This window comes from Sceloporus occidentalis, unplaced genomic scaffold (assembly GCF_023333645.1).
Source record: "Sceloporus occidentalis isolate IW3139 unplaced genomic scaffold, rSceOcc1.0.p SCAF_1, whole genome shotgun sequence".
Lineage (NCBI taxonomy): Eukaryota > Metazoa > Chordata > Lepidosauria > Squamata > Phrynosomatidae > Sceloporus > Sceloporus occidentalis.
The window spans coordinates 113,645,213-113,665,758 of NW_028316981.1; positions in this window are offsets into that span (position 1 = coordinate 113,645,213).

Sequence of the window (20,546 nt, forward strand, 5' to 3'; positions counted from 1 at the left end):
GACACCCTTTTGCCAATCCCCCAAGAAGATCAAATTACCTTCTGATAAATGGACACTGTCCACTCCGTAAAGTTCAGTCCATCAGGAAAGTATGTCTAGATGCAGGAGAAAATGCCCCTCCCCATGGAATTCCAGATTTCCCTATTTACCTGTCTGGGAGGCAAGGCCAGCCATCTAGGTTCCCCTTCACCCTGCCAAACTTGGCATGGCAAAATGGCTGACCAAATAACTCTCCCCCCGCCCCGCCCCCCCCCCAGCCACGTGTCTATTATGACTCGGAAATTGTGCAGAGACTGACAGATTAGGGCCTTGCCCTTGGGAAGACTGAAGTCGTTCTCACTACCATTACATCAGGGGATGATCCCATATGCCTCTCAAACAGCAAGGGCATCAGACAACCTCATTTCAGGCCTCTCATGCTGTGCTCGCTGTGGCAATGCCTCCCAATCTGAGCTGCTCACTGAAATGACTGGTCTAGGCCTGTCAGGTTGACCAGTAGACCATGCTGTGGCCACAGATCAGGACCAGACATCTCAGTCAGCAGGATCTGGAAACCAAAGGAAAATATGTTAGAAATAACTCCCAACCAAGTCCAAAGGACAAACCGACCTCTTGAAAGCTGCAGACTGCCATCACCCAATTCACAAATGTTCTGCTGGTTCAGGACCAAAGCTGAAGCAGTAGATGCTGCTCCAATCCTAAGAGTGTGTGCCAAAGCTGATGCCCAAATAACCCAGGTGCTGCAGCAACTTGGAGGTAAACTGATGCTTTGTGAGGGGAGATTGCACCGGTATGGCAAAAAAAAGGCAGGGGGGCTTACAAAGCTGCACGTAGGCCTGCAATGTTTGTAAGAAGTATAATGTTGCATTAGTGCAGCTGAGTCTTATATGTATCCCCTTACCTTTCTGATCATTTTTGGAATTTTGGAATCCAGCTTATGGCATTGCTCATTGTCACGGTTAAATCACTGAAAACCAGTGCCCTGTTCAACCTATCCCTTTTGGAAACTAGCTCTATATAGACTAGCTCTATAATACAAAGTGGCAAAAGGGAGAGGGGGTGATGGGCCCTTAAATAGTCTCCCTCTCACTCCCTTCAAGTATTCTCACTTGGGCCTATGGGCCATGCATAAAGCCTCCTGGTCTCCTCTCAGGGACACCAACAAAGTTTCCCCTCCCTCACAGTGCTGTTTGCCACACAGCTTGTGGACCGATTATACTTTTTTCATTCCCAGAAGGATCTAACACCTAAAGGCACAAATGTTCTGTATATATAGTAGCTGTAAACAGAACCAGAATTTGTTTATGATATAATGTGCTTCTATGTATGCTTACATATACTTTAAACAGAATAGTTGGCATGCAGTGCCTGCTTCAGTGGCTGAGCCACTGGGAATGTGGAAAGGCTAGCTCTTTTTCTTTGCACTTACTAAAATCCCATAGACCCTACAAAAATCTCACTTTAGAGCTATCATTTGTCCTAGGAAGCACAAATTTCCACTGCACATTCAACCCAAACCAGCTAGCACAAGGATGAGATACTGTGGAATGCTAGAGAGGCCGATCATTCACAAAAGGAGGTAGTTCATTGTCCATATGGCAAGTAGATAAGCCTAACATTCTACTTTCTGAAACATTTTTGTACTATAAGTTGGGGTAAGGAGCCCTACACCTTGTCTTTTTGTTCTTAACTTTTACCAAACCTTTATCTTTTCATACAGGGCTTCTTGATGTGCTTGAGTGAAATGTACCTGTACAGCAAACTTTCCATTGCTGGCAAACTGCCTGAGTGTGTCTCTGAGATTGTCTCTCTATTACACGTAGCTGTGTTTGAAGGAGCACATTGGGGATTTGTTAAATTGAAAGAGCAACTCTTTTAAAGGCTGAAGGAAGAGATGCAATTAGCCTCCTAATTCAAACCTGATGACTGAAGTCAGATTATCCTTTGATTTAGAACAGCCCTGAAAGACATTTTAATGGATAGATGTGTCCACTGGTGAACAATTAGAGCTGTCAGGATAAGTAGTCAATTGAAGAACTAGGTTAAACTGCACCTTTTCAGAAGTTCCATGACCTTGCACTTTGAAATCTTCCTTCAGAATCACAATCAGAAGCATTGACTGCTTAACTGAAGTGTCAGAATCTAATTATAGCTGAAGAACCCATTTGGAAGGGCTGCATTCTTTTCAGATATCTCACAAACTGCATATCTCACAAACAGATGATGGGGAAAAGGACAGTTACAGGGTGGGTAAGTTCAGCCAAGTATTCATAACTGAAGCTATTGGACAATCATCATGATCCATCCGCAGCCCTGTAGATGAATGCTGCTCTCAGCCTAGCAACAGCAATAGCAGCTTCATGTATATACTAATTCATACTGCCTAAGCAGTTTACAACTGTAAGCTGATTGCCCCTAACTATCTGGGTACTCATTTTAGTGACCTCAAAAGGATTCTAGCCTGAATCAAGCTTGAGCCCTGGCTGGTATTGAACTCACAACCTTATGTTTGTGAGTTGAGTGGCTGCAGTATAGTCATTTAACCACTGAGCCACCAGGGCTCTAATTCTGCAAGGGTCAGTGTATACCTCTAGAGTGATTGGTTCTTAATTGACATCACACTGTGTCAGAATGAAGAGGGAGAGTCTGAGGAAAACATCCATAAAACCTGAGCAGGGTATTATTTGGTTTCCCTAGAAGAATTTTGTGTAGCAGAAGAGCCTTTGTAATCCTATTTGGCTGAATGCAAATGAAGAATCCCTCTTTTCTCAGCAAATGTCTTTGAGTTGTAACATTCTAGCAAACATCACCTGATTTGTACTTGGTGTCCACCCACATCATATACACAGTGGCTCTAAATATGAAAACCTCACAATGAGTTCAATGTAAGAACATGAACACAATAGCTATATATATATATTTTAGGAGGAATGGAATTCTGACTATCAAGACAGCAGGAATATTTTTAGTCCATCCCTCCAAAACAGTCATAAATATCTGGAATGTGGCAGGGATCGTGTTGGAGAACACCTCACTACTTGGTGATTTGAATATTGCAGTGGGCCCTTGATATCTGCTGAGGTTTAATCCACTGCCCATGAATGTTCAAGTCCCCTTAAGTACAATGGCTAGCAAAATATTTTGAAGCTGTGAATGCTTGAATCCTTAGATAAAGAACCTGTGGATGTGGAGGGCCAGCTGTATAATCTGCTACCATCTTCCTCCTACCTTTAATCTACTCACATCTTTACTCACTCTTCACCAATGAGGCTTATGTCCTATGCCTGAAGGCAGTGAGTGTAAGGGAAGCAGTTACAGATAAGTCAATCCAGTCCACAACATGCAAAAGTAATCCACAAATATGAAGGGAGGCACAAGGGCAAAGTCACAACTAGTCCAGAAATTGTAGCATGAAAGCAATCGTTCAGATAACTAAAGGAGTTGTTAAAACAGCTAATCCAAAAATAAAATCCCAAGAAACATACAAGCACAAGCCACACTTCCAGCCAAAGAGTCAGAATGGTTTTGAGCTACTAGGACACCCAGCATCTGGTAGAATTTTTTCATCTGGCTGCCTCTGGATTAGGTGCTTCTATTTAACAGTGTTTCTATTTAACAAATGTTGATTCCCATGAAGCTGCCCCTTCTTTCTTCACAGGACGTGAAATGGAAAGATTCTTAATTGTCTATCAAGTGCTGCTGTGGAGCAAGCCCTTCATCTGCTTTGGCTAGGGAGAGAAACATCATCTGGAGCTCCCCACAGTCCAAATTCTCTGTGTCATACTCCAGAGGGTAAATTATGACAACTAAACAGGCAATGCATGAACATAATTAAACACACACACACACACACACACTCAACTGCGTCATCTCACACTTCATTCACAAATTTTGTTACATCACTGGACACTCAGGATATGGCCACCTTCATAGACTATTTGAATTTCCTCTGCATAGGGTGAGGAACTCTTCTGGACTTAAAGAAATGAGAACTGATGAAGTACCCTCCAGACTTGCTATTTTGAGTGCTTTATTCAGAGAACTTCTTGAGCAGAACTTCTTGAGCAGAACTTGACGTTGATTTAAAGAGACATTTAAAGGGCAAGAGGCATTTGACTCTCCACCTGGGCATGTTCTGTTGCTGATTGCCCAGTGTCCATATCTGCACACCCATGTCTTTTATTGGTGCAAGCTAATTTCTAGTTATGCCATTACTTAGTTATAAAGTACCTAAGGAATTCACACTCTTCTGTCCTATGAATTCCTTTTCCTGTTATTCTCCGAAAGAATTTTAATATACTGGTTGCCTATCTGAAATACTGTATATCAGGAAAGGTTACATTTCAGTGCCAATGCCAATTAGCTCATCCATACAAGCTGGAACCTGTGAAGAAGAGGGGGGGGGGGGGCTGGAAAAGGGAGGTTTCAGCCATCAGTGGAGTGACGGCCCTTGACAAATAGCCTGCCTAGCTACTTCGGGTAGGCTTCAGGTATAAGTGTGGATTACCTACAGGGATTCATAAAGCTGCCAGACAAGCAGAAGCAATTTCCTCGATTTCAAGCTGAGCTTCTTATTCATCTGAACCTCTCAAAGGAGGCTGTTCAGGATACAGGAAAGGCCTAACGATCAGATTATTAGAAGCATGTGTCATTCTGGGACTTGAGCACTCCCTTTTTCATGGCCCTGTGGTCTTTATATGAGTTAGGCTGGCACCAGCTGCTACTCCGGAGTTCAGTTTAGGAGCCAGGGTGCCTTGTCCTGTCTGTATCCATTCATGGTCAGTGTTCCCCTCCGAACTGAGGGACAGGAACCTCACAGCAGACCAGATACACTGTTTTCAAGGCAGCTTGCCCATTCAATATAGGGGGGACCTTTTAAGTTGTTTTGGAATACTGTAAATCTCTATCTTTGGGCTTCCTCCTTGTTTCACTTCCTCATGCATTCTGTGCCCAGTCCCAGTGCTATTGTTGTTGGTGTTTCTTCGTTGTCCTACAGAATGAAATTCCTTCCACCGGAAGAGTAGTGGTGGGTTTTGTTTTTGTTTTTTGTTTTGTTTTTTGGTGAGTATTTTAAAAGGCGTATGTATTACTTGCACATTTTCCCCTCTTGACTAAAGACTAAATTTTGCATAAATTTTAAATGCATACATTTTTAAATGCACTTTTCTAATGCATGCTTTAGCTTTAGCAAAGCCACGGGTGTTTGCAAGTGTGCAGATTTTGAAGGGAAATTGCATTTGGAACACATTCAGGGTGGGGAAAGCCCACATTAAAAGCTATCTGTAGTCAATTTGTCACACTGTCACATGTTCCTAGCAGAAATGAACACAGATTGATAATATTTGCAAGTTATATCTTTGGTGATATTTACTACATTTATTCAAAAGCAATTTGTATTTTTCAGTAAGTATCATATCTGTCTTCTAATATGTGTCTTCTGCATCTCTAAATAATTTGAGATTTCATTTGATTATAATAAGATAACAAGAACAGAATAACATCATCATAGATAAGCTTCTCATTCTACAAGTATTTCCAAAGCTGTAATTCAAATTTCATCGTAAAATTACACATATCCAAGAGACAGCAACCCAATTCAGGTGCTATAGAAGTGAGCAGCTAAATTGCATAGAAAGGAGATTGTGCAAGCTTCTCCTTTCTTCTCTACAAATGAATGGAAATTTTCTGAAGAGGAAAGTTTCCTCTGTCCCTTGAGGCTGGCTATGCGGTACAGAAGACCGGAAAAATATATGGATAGATGAGGCTCTCCTCCTGAGATAGTTACCCTCCGCCTGATAAGAGTATTGACAATGAAGGGTAGTGGGACTAACATGCTCAGTTTTCTCACAATGGTGGGTTACAGACTGCCATAAGGGACGTCCTTGGGACATCCCATTTTGAAAAAGGGGCATCTCTTCCAGACGCCCCTAACCCTATCACGGACAGAGTCCGTGACAAATGGCAGCAGCCGTTCCACACAGCCGCCACCATATTGATGTAGTGGACGCTGTGTGTCCGCACGTCGCACCCCGGAAGTAACACCGCGAGTGCGCAACTAGTGCCTCACGGCGTCTTTTCCAGGGCTCAGGAAGGAGCGCGATTTCCACACTCCTTCCTTGGAACGTCCAGGAGCCGCGCGGTTTAAAGGCTGCGGTTCCCAGACGCTGCAAGCGGAGGCGGAGCCAGACCGCCTCTTCTCAGTGGTATGTAACCCACCATAGTTAGGTTACCTGCTTCTATAACATAAAAAAGGCTTTCTATTTCTTGGAAAGTATGAAGAACCCTGGTGGCACAATGGTTAAATGCCTGTACTGCAGCCATTCACTCACAAACCATAAGGTTCTGAGTTTAATACCAGCCAAGGACTCGGGCTCGACTCAGGCTTGCATCCTTCCAAGGTCACTAAAATGAATACCCAACTTATTGATGGCAATTAGCTTACACATTGTAAACTGCTAATGGAGTGTTTAGGTGCACTGATAAGCAGTATAGAAATATACTTGCTATTGCTATGTTCCTATAAAACAAACTGGGACACAAATTCTTGCATTTTCATTTCCTATATGAAAACAGGGTTAGATTTATTTCAGAATCCTGCTGGTGATTTACACCAGTGTAATGCACTTTTTGAACCAGAGAGGTGAAGAGAGAAGAAAGCAGAAAAAGAAATCTCAGTTGCCAGAGAAAGCTGCTCTGTCAGCTGCCAAACAGCCTGGGAATTGGTATGGATGGTTTTTCTCTTGATAGAGATGGTTTTCACTGCTGTTCTGCTCCCAGTATTACAGAGTCCACAGCCATTTTACCCCTGCTATCACACCAGTGGTATGGCCACATCTTAGTTTTTCCTGAGGTGAAGTTTTCTTCTGATTTTATAGGAGATCAGGGGGGTATGCTTGCTGGAAGAGATGAGTTTTTAGTGCCTTCTTAAAGGCATCTAAAGTTGGAATCCTTCTGATCTCTTCCGGAAGATTGTTCAAAATCTTAACAGATTAGAAAGCTGGGCCAAAGCTAACAAAATGAATTTCAACACGGAGAAATGTAAGGTACTGGAATGAACAGATATAGGATGGGGGACACCTGGCTGAATGAAACTATGTGTGAAAGGGATCTGGGAGTCCAAATAGACCATAAATTGAACATGAGTCAACAGTGTGATGCGGCAGCTAACAAGGCCAATGTGATTTTAGGCTGCATTAATAGAAGTATAGTGTCTAGATCAAGGGAAGTAACAGCACCACTCTATTCTGCTTTGGTCAGGCCCCACCTGGAATATTGTGTCCAACTGTGGGCACCACAATTTTAAAAGGACGTTGAAAAACTGGAGCATGCCCAAAGGAGAGCAACTAAAATGGTGAAGTGTCTGGAAACCATGCCCTATGAGGAACGACTTAAGGAGATGGGGATGTTTAGCCTGGACAAGAGAAGGTTAAGGGGTGATATTATAGCCATTGTACGTTACTATGGCAGCGCAAAAAGAACCTGTTTTTGGGGTGGTTCTTTTTATTCCGGAGTGACGGTGCAGTTTGGGAGCTGCGGCGTCACTCCGAGGGTTTGGGGCTGCACCATTTCTCGTCAGCTGTACTGCGCCAAAGTTTGTTCTAGGATTATTTTTGCATTAGCAAACTAGGCTTGTGTTAATGGAGAAAACATGAAAATCACTGGAAAACAAATAATACAACCTGGAAATCGTTAAGTGATTAGAAGCCAGCAACTGGGTCTCTAATTTGCATCTCAGAAATTCCTGTTGCACAATACTTTTAAATACCTTTTTAAAAAGGTTTATCTAGGCATGATCCAAAAGTCTTCATTGCATCCAGCTCCCTGGTCCCTGGCAAATCCTTGACCAGATACACAGAAGAACGCGGCTGCCCGACTGCGCAGGCCGGCTGCTTTGCCGCCGGGAGCCCACGCGGCTCCCTGGCCCCAACTTCCTGGTTGGGGTCGTCCTCCGCCCTGATTGGTGGGCTGGACAGAAGGGCTGGCCCCTTCTGCCCATGCCACTCTGTAGGGGTGGAGGAAGCCTCTATGGTGAGGCTTCAGTCCTCCAGGGCAGCTCATTGGTTGGGCTGCCCTGGAGGAGGAGCCTCACCATGGGGTGAGGAGGCAGGGCCTTGGCCTATATAAGGGCCATGTGGCCAGGCCCCGCAGCCATTTGCAGCTCGGCTCTGAAGGTGAACAGAGCCGAGCGTTCTGCCCAGAGCCTTCCCCGTTTCTTTTTGGGGTGGCCTTAATTGGGAGTCTCTACCTCCATCTTCCCTCACATATTTTGCTACCCTGGTTTTCAGGACTGACTCTGGGGGTGAGGGATAGTGGTCAGAGCAATGTGCTTTGACTCTATGGTTTTTCTGCTCTGGCTTTGAATTTGCCCTGACTTTTTAAGGGAAGTTGTTGCTCCTTTTGCCTATCATTTGGTTGCTGCAATTTTGGGGGCTATTTGCCTTTGCCTTTTTGTTTTTTGGCTCCAACATGCCTCATAAGCCTCCGATTCCTGCGTCCTCCTCATGCCCTTCAACCAGGGGACAGTCAGGTGCTCCCAGAAAATCTTGGTCTGATCTGTCTCCGGTTCCCAGGGCTTCTTCAGCGGCCAGAGCTCCAGTTGCTGTGAGAGCTTCCTCCAAATCTACTCCTGCAGAGATGTCGTTGGATCCTCCTTCTATGCCAAGTGGTCTGTCTCCTGAAGCAGCTGCCAGTTTGTCGTGCTCGATTGCAGACCTGATTCAGCAAGCAACAACTTCTTCTCAGCCTGGCTCATCTACCACATCTCCAGTGTTGAGCAGCTCCACCAGCAGCAGTTCGAGCTCTTCCTCCTCATTGTCTTCAGATGAAGATTACCCTCTCGGTGGCATCTCGGCTTTGGAAAGGCGTAAGAAGAGGAAGAAGAAGTGCAAAGCCAAGAGGAGGAGACAACATGCTAGGCTGGCTGGTGCTTCGCAGGTTGCTGTTGCAGGTGCTGCGATGTCTGAAGTTCCTTTTGGGAGGGATGGATTTTGGGTGGAGCATGCTTTGGTTCCTGGCCTGCCTAGGTGGGCCATAAATTGTTGGTCCTGGCGCCCTGGTCTCCAGGGTGTTTGGGTCGACCCTCAAGCTGCAGATTTCCCAGTTTGCACGCCTGGTGAGAGGCCTCCTGGCTCTCATCTGCCCAAGAAAGTCAGGAAGCTAATCCTCCGAGGCTGCTATGTCGACGTCTTCACCCTCCTGCAGACGAAAGGTCAAGAGGCAGTGGCTGTGACATCTACCAAGAAGACCAAGAAAGAACTCAAATTGGCCCTGGCTGAACACACCTTTGCCAATTGGCTTGAAGGTTTTGTGGTCTACAAAGCAGTGGTGGCCATGGCCTTTCCTGAGAGAGCGTGGCATCTTGATAGCCATCTGCTAAATGTCTTGCGAGCTAAGTCCTTTGCTGATGACTCAGCCGCCATTGCATATGATGCTGCATTCCGACAACATGCCTCTCAGAACTCTAGAGAACGTTGGGACACTTTACATAAGGAAATATGGTTGCTAGAAGTTGATACATTGGCTAAGGCTAGAGGGCCTGCTAAAGGGCCTATAAAAAAGGAATTTTGCCGCTTTTCTTGCTGGGATTTCAATGCTGGCAGGTGCACGCGCCAGCAATGCAAATATGAACACTCTTGTGATATCTGTAAAGATTCTCATCCAAAGTATTCATGTTCACGCGCTAACCTTTCTTCCCAGCCCTTTCGTTCAGGGCGCCCTGCCCAGGCAGCAACCGGCAGAAAAGATGGCCCTTCGTCCTCAGACGCCGGAGTGCCAGGGGGCAACAAATAGTGCTGCTGTTGTTTTACCTTCTTCCTTTCAGATGGCTCACACCCCTGTAAGGCCTGCTGCTTTGATTCCTCTCCTGGCTGCTTATCCTAACAGGGAAGCTACTGCTCTACTTGCTGATGGTTTTTCCTTTGGTTTTTGTATCCCTGTTACTTCCTTCCTGTCCCACTCTAACCCTCGCAACCTCAAGTCTGCCAGAGATCAGCCAGATGTCCTCCGTGCTAAAATCCTTAAGGAAATCGAAGCTGGCAGAGTCGAGGGTCCCTTCCCCTCCCCTCCTTTTCTTAACTTTCATGTCTCTCCTCTAGGTGTTGTTCCTAAGAAGGTGCCTGGTGAATTTAGGATCATTCACCATTTATCTCACCCACCTGGTTCCTCTGTTAACGATGCTATTCCCTCTGAATTGTGTTCTGTCAAGTATGCTTCCTTTGATCATGCTGTTTGTTTGGTTAAGGCCTGTGGCAAAGGAGCCCTTATGGCAAAATGTGATATCCAATCTGCCTTTCGTTTGTTGCCAGTTCACCCTGATGATTTCCCACTCCTTGGATTTAAGTTGTCTGACAACTGGTACTTCGATAAGGCCATGCCCATGGGCTGCTCCATCAGCTGTGCAGCCTTTGAAACGTTTAGCACGTTTCTTGAGTGGGAGCTGAAGCGCCGGGCTTCCTCTCCTTTAGTTACCCACTACCTTGATGATTTTCTTTTCGTTGGGCGTGCTCATACTGACGAATGTTCCAGGCTTCTCGCCTTGTTTTCCGACTTAGCCAAAGATATTGGTGTTCCTTTGGCTGCAGACAAAACCGAAGGGCCCTCCACGTCCCTCACTTTTCTGGGAATTAGATCAGATTCTGTGGCAGGTCTCTCCTGCCTTCCTGCTGATAAGCTTGCAGCCCTTAGTTCCCTTCTCCAAGAGGTCCTGCTGGCTAAAAAAGCCACCCTTAAGCAGATCCAGTCTATCCTTGGGCATCTGAACTTCGCTTGTAAAGTTATTTCACCTGGTCGCTCCTTTTGCGCCAGTATTGCTAGGTCCTTGGCTGGTCCACGCCTACCCCATCACCACATCCATTATACCAGAGCTATGAAGGAAGACCTTAGTGTTTGGCTCCAATTCCTTCAAAACTTTAATGGTGTTGCCATCTGGCAAAGGTCCTGGTCCCTTCAAGACCTTCTACAGGTTCATTCGGATGCTGCAGGGAGTGTTGGGTTTGGGATTTATTTTCAAGGACATTGGTGTGTCAAAAAATGGCCTTCTAAGTGGTCGGGTTGCAACATTATGAGGGATATGACTTTTTTGGAACTGTTCCCTATTGTTGCTGCTGTTCACGTTTGGAGCCAAGATTTCAGTAACAAAAAAGTTTGGTTTTGGTGCAACAATCAAGCTGTTGTTTCTGTAGTTAATTGTCAATCCTCTAAATCTGTAAGGGTTATGTCCTTAGTAAGAAAGCTTGTTCTTTGCTGCTTACATAATAATATTACGTTTACAGCTCGTTTTGTCCCAGGTTTACAAAATAATGTTGCCGACACCCTCTCTCGTTTTCAGGAAGACAGGTTTCGCCAGCTGGCTCCAGAGTCAGATCCATCGCCGACCCCTTTCCCAGAATTCCTTTGGGAGGTTGGCTGCCAGAAATAATGCAAGGAGTTTTGGCGTTAGTTGCTCCCTCTACTTTTAAAGTTTACAAGCGAGCCATTACAAAACTGTGGGACTTCTTTCAATCTGTTGGTATGCAACCTAGATGGCCTGTTGACTCTGACATTGTTATGCAGTTTTTTGTGTGGTTGAAGCGTGCCAACAGTGCGCCTAAGACTATGGCCATTCATTTAGCTGGCATCACCTTTTTCTCCAAAGCTGGTGGTTTTGCAGATCCATGTTCTTCCTTTCTCATACGAAAGGTGATCGAGGGCTGGAAGCGTTTGTATATCAGGGCCAAAGATGCCAGACAACCTATTTGTTTCCAGCTGCTTTCTAATATTTGCTCTTTATTACCTTCTGTTTGTTCCTCTGATTACGAATATTGTTTTTTGCTGCATTCACGGTGGCATTTTTGGGGGCTTTCAGATTGGGAGAACTGGTTGCTTCTTCCAAGGTTGATGTATCATTTAGGGTGTTAAAAGCTTGTGATTTGTCCTTCATTAAACATGCTGTTTCTTTGGTTGTCTGCAGGTCCAAGTACGATCAACTTGACCGTGGTGAAACGATTGTTCTTAGGAGGTTGAAAGGGTCAACTATTTGTGCTGTTAAGGTTTATGCGCCCTGGCATTGAGTCTTATCTGTTTGTCCACTTGGATGGGACGCCTCTCACTCATTTTCAGTTTGTTTCAGTGTTGCACTTGGCTGTCAAGCGATTGGGGCTTCCTCCTGCTGAGTTCGGTGGACATTCATTCAGGATTGGAGTGGCCACCTCGACATCTCAAGTTGGCCTAGCTGCTGATTCCATCAAGAAATTGGGCAGATGGAAATCTAAGGCCTATGCAAGCTATGTTCGTCAGCACTTGGACACCTGTGTTGGACACTGACAACTTTAGGCAGGGTTGGCGGTAGGTGTTCTGGCTGGAACGGCCTTTGTGGCGGCAGCATCTGGTTGGTTTGGTTACCAGGGCTATGGAGCACTGGTTTGGGAGTCAATAGGGACCCGGGGGCGAGCTGGGCATGCATTGTGGCCATTGCAGGGGCCACAACATGGTTAAGCCACCCGGTGACTAGGGGCTTTGCGAACAAGAGAGCACCTGGTGTGATGGCGGCTAGTTGGCGTTCCTTAGCCCCTAGGTCATCCCAACGCCTGGCGGTCACCAGGTATGCTGCTTATCGATTAACCATGGGGTTATTCGATGCTTCAGATCCTGACCTTATGCTTTGTGCCAACCCTTCTGTTCTGGTTTGCTGTTGCTAAGAGAGTTGTACCCTTTCATCCAATTTGGTTTCATGTGGTTTTTTGCACCGGCCTCCCAGGCAAGTTACATTTTTTATAATAATCTCTAATGGTAACTGGTAGCCAGAGGCATATGGCCAGTAACCTGGAAGGCCATTTTGCCCACATTTCAGCTGGAAGCCATTGTGATTGCTCTAACTGGTTCCACAGATTCTCATTGATGTACAAGTTGTACCTCCATGTTCAGAGGGCATTTAACTGTGGTTTCCAGAGGCTGAACAAAAGATTTAGAACTCCACTGAGACTTGTGTTTGAGTTTCTACAGGATCTGGTTGATAAAGGTTGAAATCAGACACTTGAATCCCAGGAATTCTGTGTGGTTACGTCTCTCTGTTAACCCCCTCCCCAGCCCCAGTTCATCCTTCTGCACTCCAAAAAGCTTCCTCTAAGGAACCTCTGGGGTAACCTGCTATGAGGGTTACATATTTGAAGACCAGGCTGGCTGCAGTTACCCAAAGGTCCTTTTTCTCTGCCAGTCCAAAATTATGGAATGGCCTGCGGGAAGAGATCTGATATAACACCAATCTTGACAACTTTAAAAAGGCCCTCAAGATGGATCATTCTGGCAGGCCTTCCCTGGTTGATCATCCTAGTCCTACTGATATGGATTGCCCTACGACTGCCCCAAGATGTCTCGCTTCAATTATGTCTAATTTTAAGGGATTTTAACCGCATTTTATAATGTTGTTTAGTTTTAAGGGAGGGGATAAGGGGATTGTGTAATTTTATTTATGTGTGTATCTATGTATTTCATTTATGTACTTCTTATTGTTGTAACCTGCCTCGATCCCCCTGGAGAGGCAGGATATAAATAAATATCATCATCATCATCATCATCATCATCTCCAAATCACCACTTACCTCCCCATTGCACCTCTGATGAGGAGAAGGACTTTCAGCTTAGAAAACAGAAACATCTTCAGCTCACAGGACAATATCTTTCTTCAGTTACAGTCAGTATAATCCTACAATCGTATGGATGTTCCTGGGTTAAACAGGTAACAAAACTAAGCATATAGAATCTGATTCCTGCTCTTTACTGATTTATTTTAACTTCTCCACTTCTTTTCTGTCAGAGATGTTGACTTGTTGAATGTCATTACATAGCATTTGCTAATGACAACAAAGCATCTACTTGAGATGGGCCTAATGACCTGGAAGTAATTGGAAGAAGTTGGCAAAGATAGCTGCCAGAGCACAAACATTTTATTCACACATGCTCCTAGCTACCACAATAAATCTGGATCAGCTACTGTACTCATTAAGAGAAGAGATAATTACAGCTTGAGAGAGCCCGAATAAACTCACCTGGCGATACTACACAAGAGAGAAAGAGAATGAACTCAATTAAAATAATGGGCAACTGCTTTAGAAGGAACGGCTGCCCTTTTATCTGGAGTGTGCTATAGATAGCCATACAAGGGGATGGATGGATGGAGAAGTGATTACGTGTCATGCGTAGCTATGGAAAGTGCACATTTTGCTACAACCTTCATTTGCTTATTACTTTTGAAATCCAACAGCTAACTTACCCTGTCCCTCAAAATTATTCTGTTTTCATCTGAGTTCTCTTTTGGCTTTAAAAATCTTCCCCCCCCCCCCCCCTCCTGCCTTATTGCATCAGATGCTGGCAAATTTGGAAGCAAAGATACACCCAAAATAACAATCATCCAGCCACAGAAGCATGGAGATAAGGTTGGTAGAGTATTGAACTGACTGAGTGGATTGTAACAGTTCAGACTTCACTGTTGAATGCACCGGTAGAAGATGGTGGCTCCCAAGTTTGTGAAGCATGAATGAGCTCCAGATTTCAGTCTGAAGTTTAAAGGTTATATCCAAATTGGTGATCCCTATACAAGAAAAGGTCCCACAACTTTAAAATGTGGATTAAAACCTGGAATGGATTTTCCATTATATTGCCATGGGAGGCACCAGCTACCATAGAGAGATAACTTTTTTTAAAGCACCCCTTTTAACAGAAAAGTAACCGAATAGGGAGAAATGTTCTTATCCAGCCTCCCCTTGCTATGCTAGTCTTCTCCTTTCAGCAAGTTGTGGGGTGTTTGCTTAAAACAGGAAAACATCCAGAAATCCCATATCCTTGATACAGTCCATTTTGTTACTTCTAAGGATTCTACCAAGACAATCCCACAGTAGTCTTTCAGGAGGAGGGAGTTCAAGTGATCTCCCCATGTTGAAAAAAATATGTGTGTGAAGATGTTGTAGGGTTGTGCAGGCCATTTTCATCCAATCCCTACTTCTGGTGAGTCTCATAACCACACTCCTGACACTTGGGCCCAAAACAGGGGGGGGCAAATAAGGCAGCTTCATGAGCATGGCATTTAGATGACACATGCCCCCAAATCAGTTGGAAGCTACTCTGAGACAAGTTAAGGTGGCTTGTTTGGAACAGTGGTGGCAGCCTGCTTCAGGAGCTGATACTCAGGAAGTATTTCACACACATATCCATTTCCAAGATGTTGTTGAGAATGCTGAACAGTTGGGGAAGTTTCAGACATTTGAATTAACCATGGTCCAGAGATTAGGACATAGGAAAGTTTCTTTTGTGTTTGTAACACTAGATTGATAACTCACCTGCCAGATTCCAAATTGTAAGAGTGTCAGTCCACCTATCACCAGTTTCAATCTCTGTGTTCAAAAGGCCAGTTCAAGTGACCCAAAATAAGTCCTGAAAGAAGTGAGAATTCAGAGACATCGAGGATGGACAGATAGTAAAACAAAAATCAAAACAAGATTCTTTGCCTTTGAATGCAGACAGGGACAAGTATGGAAAGCTATACCACAGTAATAACATTACAGAAGCATAGTAGTCAAGTAACAACAGTCCAATCAATACTGGGAACAAATCAGCAGGATGGCTAGTATTCCATCTTAACAGCTTCAGAGACTGAAGCCTAACTGGTTAACTTTCTCATGGCAGAATCATAGGAGGTAATAGCAGGGTGTTGAACTATTAAATAAGAATAAATCTATTTCAGAATATTGAAGCCTACTAGCCATTTCCACCCCAGCCTGGTTAATGATGCAATATACACACACATGCAATGTCAAAGTTCATGTTCGATGGCCTCCTTCAGTGTGGGGACTTCTTATTAAATCTTCAGCTCATAGGCCTGTCAACAGTGAGGTGATAGTGAAATGGCCCAGGTAAAGGAGAATTAATTGGATGGGCATTGTCTGTTGCTGTTGAAAGGGCATGAACTTCTCTGCCCCCTCCCCTGTAATTCATTCATCTGAGTGGTGGTGACCTGGGTTTGCCTAAGGGCAAGACACTGGTTCCATGGCTGAATTTCAGGTGATTATATGGCATTGTGCTGCTGAGTATTGTGCTGCTATGGTCTGCCATGCTGCTGAGGCAGGTGTGGGGGAGGAGGGGACATTTGAGGCCTGGTTAAGGCTTGTCGAAAAATAAGCAGGGAAATGAAGAACACTATGTCTGGATTGCTTGGAGTACTCTCTCCTGCCCCTGCAAATCAAAGAATCATAGAATAATACAGTTAGAAGAGGCCATCCAGTCCAGCCCCCTTGCCATGCAGGAAATTTCAATCAAAGCATCCCCGATAGATGGCCATCCAGCCTCTGTTTAAAGACCTTCAGGGAGGGAGATTCCACTACACTCCGAGGAAGGAGTGTGTTCCACTGTCGAACAGCCCTTACTGTCACGAAGTTCCTCCTAATGTTGAGGTGGAATTTCTTTTCCTGGAGCTTGCATCCATTGTTTCGGGTCCTAGTCTCTGGAGCAGCCGAAAACAAGCTTGCTCCCTCCTCAATATGACATCCCTTCAAATATTTAAACAGGGCTATCGTATTGCCTCTTAACCTTCTCTTGTCCAGGCTAAACATCTCCAGCTCCCTAAGTCGTTCCTCATAGGGCATGGTTTCCTGACCCTTCACCATTGTAGTTGCTCTCCTTTGGACACGCTCCAGTTTCTCCACATCCTTTTTGAATTGTAGTGCCCAGAACTGACACAATATTCCAGGTGGGGCCTGACCAGAGCAGAATAGAGTGGCACTATTACTTCCCTTGATCTAGACACTATACTTCTATTGATGCAGCCTAAAATTGCATTGGTCTTATTAGCTGCCGTATCGCATTGTTGACTCATGTTCAACTTGTGGTCTACTTGGACTCCCCGGTCTCTTTCACATGTAGTATCATTCAGCCAGGTGTCCCCCATCCTATATCTGTGCATTTCATTTGTCCGCCCTAAGTGCAGTACCTTACATTTCTCTGTGTTGAAATTCATTTTGTTAGCTTTGGCACAGCTTTCTAATCTATTAAGGTCATTTTTGAATTTTGATCCTGTCTTCTGGGGTATTAGCTACTCCTCCTAATTTGGTGTCATCTGCAAATTTGATAAGTATGCCCCCAATGCTGTCATACAAGTCATTGATAAAAATGTTAAATAGCACTGGGCCCAGGACAGAGCCCTGTGGGACCCCACTGGTCACTTCTCTCAAACAGCAATGCCGGGAAAGATTCCCATTTCTCTATTAAAATAAGTAGGCTGCATTACAGATTTGGTTTACTAGAATTGTGATGATTTTTGGTACAACTGTCTTTCACAGAGAGCTTGGAAAATGACTTTAAAATTGCCATATTAAACCCCAATTTAGTCCATTATTGTTACAGTTATCCTAATTTCCTGTTTCCTGTTTTGCAAAAGTAATTAAAATAGTTACATTCCATTACTTTAAAAACCCACTTGAATGTTACAAGCTACTGGCCTATGATATAAAACATGGTCTCTTGCCATCTCACCACCACAGACCACAAGGCATAATACCAGTCACACTCTTCCCAGTAAAGTTGCAATTTCTGAACACGACTCTGGACTATTTAGTTAAAAAGAGTTCCATGCACTTTTAACCCTATAATTTACACGTCACTCAGCTCATTATGGAAATGGTGTTCTGATTCCTCCTAATGGAAATAATTAGTATAAAATTGTTTGGAACAATCAAATATGTGGGATGAAGCCTCCAGTTTAGCAGCAGTTCTGTATAATCATATTTGAGAGTGGTTTTTAAGAATCCATTTTCCCCCTCAAATTAAAATGTGAAACACAATAATGCCACTGATTTTGCTGTCAGATAATCAACACCACTGACTGGGAATGGGTGGAGGTGGAAGTCGAGAAGGGGGGGCAGGGGGCTGATGGAAAAACTTAGGTACCTGCAACCACAGCAAACCCTTCATAGTAACATCTTTGGAGGAGTAGACAATGTGCAGAAGGGTACTGTAAGTCAGTAAATACTTCCTTGCATATTTTGGCAGCAAAACATATATTCTTCCTTAGATTAAAATTCCAGTTGGGCACCCATGCCCTTTTCTAGGATCTTCCATTCCAACCCCCACTAACTGTGCTCTCCCACATCATCTCCTGAAAAGTCAGTCAACATTATGTGTCCACTGAACATGTTCAGTTCTTGTCACAGGAGATTATCACATGGAAAGGACAGCATCCTTCTCCCATCTTTCTCCCATCCTTAAACTCGGCTAATCGTGTTCTTGGGGATCATACCCCCATGCGTTTCTCCCATCCTTGTCCCATCAGTAAAAACGAACAGCTTCATTTATATACCACTTCATACCGAACTAGCAGTGTCTAAGCAGTTTACAACCATAAGCTAAAGTGCCATGGAGCCATCATTTGGTATTAATGGGAGTTCTTGTTAATTCCGAATGACAGCTCCATGACACTTTACCAATGGATGAACCACACGGGGATGGCTCCATGACACTTTAAGTTTAAGGATGGGAGAAGGACTGGAGATGGAAACTGTCCCTCCCATTTGATAATCTCCACACTGTCAGTACTGTTCCCTAGATTTCCCCCAAAGTTTGTTACATTTCTGAACTTTTTGTTACTTTTGGAAATTATGATAAAAATAGAAATGATGATGATAATGCTATTATCTGTTTCTCTTAAAAAGTGTCCTACAACTAAAATGTATAAACTTTAAAACAAGGATCAACATCTATTACAAATTAGCACAGCCCCCTATCCAAGAACAAATCATAGGGACAACTTTGGCCTAATGGTTATCTTATATATTAAATGACACCACCCTTGCCCTCACAGATGTAGGCAATTCTTCTGGGTGGGAAGGGTGGAGATTACAAACATTTAAGAATCAGCACCTTTTTTGTATGTTCTGTACATCCTTTTGGGGCATAAGCACCACTGAACTCAAGGGGCCTTACTTCTGAGTAGATTATAAATTATTATTATTATTATTATTATTATTATTATTATTATTATTATTATTAAGCTTTATTTATATAGTGATGTAAATTTACACAGCATTCTACATATAATCAATTAAAATAGATAAAATAAACCTGCCTATAGCATATATTCTATAAAAATAATTAAATATAATACATGTTAGTACATGTTAACAATCAATAAGGCAGACCACAAATTAAAATAACATTAGATAAAAATCATATAATGCCTAGAAACATTTCCCTGAACAGTATTGTCTTTAACTCAGTTTTGAAGCTGATTAAAGAGATGATGACTTGGACTCGTGGGGGAAGGAGGTTTCAGGAGTGAGGGGCAGCAAGTGAAAAGGGACAGATCCGGGACGGGGCAGTGAAAATCCTTGGCTGGGACAGCAAACCTTGACTACCAGAGCGGAGGACACAAGTGGGAAGATAAGGAGAAAGAAGCTCTGATAAATAAGGAGGGGCTGGCCCATGCAGGGTTTTAAAAGTCATCAACAGAAGCTTATACTGAATACAGAAAGGGAGGGGGAGCCAATGGAGGGATGACAATAAGAGAAAAATATGATCAAAGTGGTGAACAGATGTGATAATGTGTGCAAGATGCCAAAGCCACTTTAGAGTCAGGGTGAACTTAAAGTTGTAGCTGAATTTTCACCTTCACCCCTCTTGGTTCTTTTCTCTCTCTTCCCCAGCCTCTAATGTAGTTTGCTTCTCAGAGACATCATTAAATCTCAACACAATAAATGCTAGATGTAAGCACTCCCCTCCCAACAGTCTCCCTTCCAGCTTCTATTGTTCTTCCCCTAATGAAAGCATAGCTGTTTTGCCTTTCCACTTTGTTTTGTAGCCTCCCATTTCCATGTAAATTACAGCACACTTTATTGTGTGGCTATCCAACATGGCAGTATTTTATTATTTTAATTTGTTCAAACCCTCTGAATTTGGTTAGTGTGTCCCATTCAGTGCTTGGGTTTTTTACAGTGAGCAGATGTTCACTCAATAGGACCTCATGTTGAGCTAATTATGGTGTCTCCTCTCCCCAAGAATTAGTGCAATCAATGATACCAACCCCTAGGGGAACCACAGGGGTTTACTTCTAAGCAAGATGGAAGCTGAAGCAATAGTCAAAAATCTCCCTTGCTCTTAGTAAGCATCCTGCAATGTATGTTTGGGATATTTTAAAAATAAATAAATAAATAAATTCCTTCAAAATGTATTCTGCTAATGCATTGGCTATGGCTCTTTCTTTCTTTCTTTCTTTCTTATCTTCCTTGTTAGCGATCTGCTGCAGAGCCTGCAGCATGAGACTAGAGTTCAGAAACAAGCCTACTAACATAGCTTTATGAAAAACAATGTTGTTGCTGAATCAGTATCTTCATGGCCTCAAGCTATTGGAAATGATGAGGTGTATGCATTATGTGTTTTAATACTCCCCGTATAATACAGTGTCATTTCCAAATCAAGCACCAGATTTTTATACTGACAGGAAGAGAAGGGGGATAGATTTCTTTGAAAAACAGACTCTGCCTCGGTGTAGAAGATACAGATCCAATTGATATAGATCCTAGATGATGATG